The sequence below is a fragment of the Pteropus medius genome, unplaced genomic scaffold, assembly GCF_902729225.1.
Source record: "Pteropus medius unplaced genomic scaffold, Ma_sr-lr_union100, whole genome shotgun sequence".
Lineage (NCBI taxonomy): Eukaryota > Metazoa > Chordata > Mammalia > Chiroptera > Pteropodidae > Pteropus > Pteropus medius.
In genome coordinates this window covers 9,715-13,239 of record NW_024344277.1, presented here as the reverse complement: position 1 = coordinate 13,239, position 3,525 = coordinate 9,715, and the positions used below count along the sequence as shown (strand labels likewise).

At 58.5% G+C, this 3,525-nt stretch overlaps 1 protein-coding gene and 1 long non-coding RNA gene across 2 annotated transcripts in view; one reads left to right on the top strand and one right to left on the bottom strand.

Annotated features, from left to right (window-relative positions):
* ZBED1 (zinc finger BED-type containing 1) overlaps window positions 1-282 on the bottom strand; it is a gene marked incomplete at its 3' end in the record, with an annotated part of 6,575 nt that extends 6,293 nt beyond the window's left edge. The window contains exon 1 of the mRNA XM_039869797.1: window positions 262-282. The remainder of the gene's footprint in view (window positions 1-261) is intronic.
* A 402-nt stretch (window positions 283-684) lies between these two features.
* LOC120608042 (uncharacterized) lies at window positions 685-2,520 on the top strand. The gene is made up of 2 exons (XR_005654291.1): window positions 685-1,285; window positions 1,420-2,520. It is a non-coding gene; the product is annotated as an uncharacterized LOC120608042 (long non-coding RNA).
* The last annotated feature ends 1,005 nt before the right edge of the window (window positions 2,521-3,525 follow it).

Below are 3,525 nucleotides of genomic sequence, written 5' to 3'. Positions count from 1 at the left end.
GAACCCCACTGGGACCCTCGGGGGACCCCCACCCACACACTCGGGGGCTCCTCTACAGGCCCCTGGGCCTGCACACCCCGCCCAGACCCCTCCTGGGACCACCGACCTCCATCGGGACTCCCACTCTGACCTTAAACAGACCCCCACCAGACCCCTACCTGGTCCCCAACCCTGCAAGTGCACACCGCACAAGGGCCTCCAGCCACATCCCCCAGTTCCAGCACCCACTGGCCTGCAGACAGGCACCCCTCACACACTCACGCCGGCAGAGACCCACAACCCCTGACGAGTGCACAATGGGGAGTCTCCAGGCCCGCGGTCACTGCTAAGACTCAGGACTCCACACGGTGTTTATAGGCGCCAGAACCCTAACCCCGACCCCACGGGAAGTGACCCCACAGAGCCTTCCTGCAGACGGAACGGCAGCCCAGCACTAGGGGGCGCCGGGCAGTGAGCAGGCTGCACTCTGCTGAGGCCGCCTGGGTGGGCTCCAGAGGGGATCTAAGAGGATACAGACCCCCTCCGAGCCACCTGCGGCTGGCCTTTACAGCCCCGGGTCCTACAGCTGGGACAATGGAGGCCTGGAGGCCTGGAAGCCTGTCCATGACCCCAGACAAGGCCAGGATTCCGGGCTGCTGGGCTTGGCCGGGTTCTCCCAAGTGTGCCCAGGTAAGCTCAGGTGTGTCTAGGTGGTCCCGGGTGCCACATGGGATGTAAAGCTATCAACTCAGGACTCAGTGGGGGCACGCACTTGTCACGGCCACCAGGCCCCTCCCCACGGCAGAGGCGGAATTTCTGGTTTGTGCTTGTGGAAATGCAAATCGACAGGCAAGTTTCCACGGACACATAGAGATGCTGGATGACCTCCGTGTAGGGGGGGCGACTGGACACCCCTGCTTTCTACCTGCCCCGTCTCCCCAGTCGGGCTGTAATGTGGTTTCTGGAGCCAGAAGCTGGGGGCCCGAAAGCTGAGGGCTTCAGCGGCTGCTGGCAGCCGTGCTGGCAGTTCCAGAGCCCTCCCTGAGGCACTTTGTTTGTGTAAAATTTGATGTTTCGCTTCCTGGACATTTGTGTTTTTTTACTTTACTTTTATAAAGTTTGAATTTTTACTTACTGCTGACATAGAACATTATGTTCATTTCAGATGTACAGCGCAGTGATTAGATGTTTATATACGAAGGGACCCGCCCCCCCAATAAGTCTGATACGCACCTGACACCATGCCTACTTATTACGATATTACTAACTATGTTCCTGTGCTGTACAAACATCCCGTGACTATTTCGTAAGTACCACTTTGTGCATCTTCATCTCTTTCCTGTTTTCACCCCGCCTCCGACCTCCGCCCCGTGTGGCAGCCATCAGTTTGTTCCCAGTGTCCACAAGTCCGTTTGTTGGTTTGTTTAATTTGCTCTTCAGGTTCCGTGTCGAAGTGAAATCACACGGCGCGTGTCTTTCTCTGTCTGACTTTATTCGGCGCAGTACGGTCTAGGTCCTGGGTCTCTATGCGAAGAATCTCAAAACACCACTTTAAAGGGACACGTGCGCCCAGCAGCCAGAGAGTGGGTGCAGAAAAGACGGTACCTCCGGGAATAGTACTCGGGAATAGTACTCGGCTGCACGAAGACAGAAACCTCGCCATCGGCAACGACATCCGCGTTTGGTTTTTACCGCGCCGTGACTAAATCACGCCAAACGGAACACCTCGGAGCAGCCCACATGTGCGATGTCACTGTCCTGTGGGCGAGAAGCCGGGAGGACTTCAGGCTCCACTGGGTCTGCCGCTCACGGTCTCGCCAGGTCGGAATCCAGATGTCCACCCCCTGGGTCCGGACGACCTGGCAGAGCCGGTTCCTGGGGTCGTTCGCACCGTGGGCGGAATCTGCTTCCTTGTGCTCGGAGGGCTGAGGTCCCCTTTCCTTGCTGGCTGTGGGGCGGCCTCTCTCTGGTCCGGGCGCGTGTCCCCTGCGCGTCATCCTGGGCCTCTCTGCCCCGTTCCTTTTCCGCAGAATCCAGCTCCAGCCACACCAGGTTCTCTGCTTTCGAGGGCTCATGGGATTAGAACGGACGCCCCAGCTTCGTCCGGGGTCGCCTCCCTATTTTAAGGCCCATGCCTTAATGACACCTGCAAAGTCCCTCGTGTCACAGGTTCCGGGGGGATTCGGGCGTGGACATCTTCGGGCGGTTATCGGCCGGTTATCAGCCGGTTATCATCAGCCGGTTTTCTCCAGCGGGGTGGACGAATTCCTGTTTCTTCAAGGATTTGATGAGTCTCGCACTGAAGGCACATTCGGGTGGGAGACACAGGGACCACCCCGAGGTGGCAGGAAATGCTGAAGAAGGTCAGTGTGAAGCGAAGGCCCAGGAGGGCGTGACTGCAGCCGCCTGAGTGACACGGCCCAGCTGTCTCCAGCTCATGACCAAGGAAGATGTTTTCGCTTCCATTTCGGTTGAAATCAGGAGTGGAAAAAATATATATATAATGATGATGAGCATAAATAATGCATGTAGCCTGGAAAACGAGTTTTGTTTTATTCACCGGCGCCATTATAAAACACTGTGTTTAACACTTTTTTAATAGAAGAGGCAAAGGTGCCCACACAGAGGCCCCGAGGTGCCAGGTCCTGAAGCATCACTGTGGGCCGGTCACTTCCTGGCCACCTGGGTCTCGAGTTTACCTCTCTGCTGCTCCTGGTCCTGACACACTTACTGGGCCTAGACGAGACGCCCTGTGAACAACCGTGGCGTTTGCTGACACGGAGTGAGCAATTGTCATTCCGGATGACGCTGCAGTTGGTCTTGTCTGCGATTCACGTTCTGACGTGCATTTTCCGTCTTAGCACCCACCGGCCACACACAGCTGTGCAGACGCAGCTCGTCTCCGCAGCAGCAGAAGCAGCGCGAATTCTGACAAAGGTCAGCTCCGCGCAAGCGTGGGTGGCCCCGCGGGGCAGGGGCGGAGACCAGGTCGGCGTCGCACGGGTGCCGAGGGACCCTGCACGGGCTCGTCCGACAGCCCTGTGACCCGATGCTTCGGCGGAGTGGCCGCCTGCCAGCGTCGCGAGGCTGAGTGCGTCTCTGAGCGTCACTGGCCACCCGACAGGAAAACCCACAAGCCAACCTCATTCCCTGCCGCTTTCGGCCCGTGTCTTAGATGCTTCTCCACCAGCCATAGGTGCCGGTGACTCTCAAGGCTTTTCCTGCGTGAAAATTCGAGTTATCTGGGCCCCGGTCAGGTAGCTGTGTCCCCACTACGTGCCTGGGGCGCCGTGTGTGCTCAGAGCCATCCCCAGCGCCGGCGACGTCCCCGGCTTGAATAAGCGAAGATGCCGTTGCTTTGGGAAGTCCCGTGAAATGTCCTGTTAGCAGCCACTCAGGACCGTCAGCCCCCGCTGACAGTCTTCGTGGTGTAAGGAGAGACACCCCTTCTCCTTGGTCCGTGTTCCCTTTAGCCTCCAAGAAGCGGGGAGGCGGCGGGCGGAGGCGCAGGCCCAGAGGAGAGGTGGTCGTCAGACAGCGGCAGAT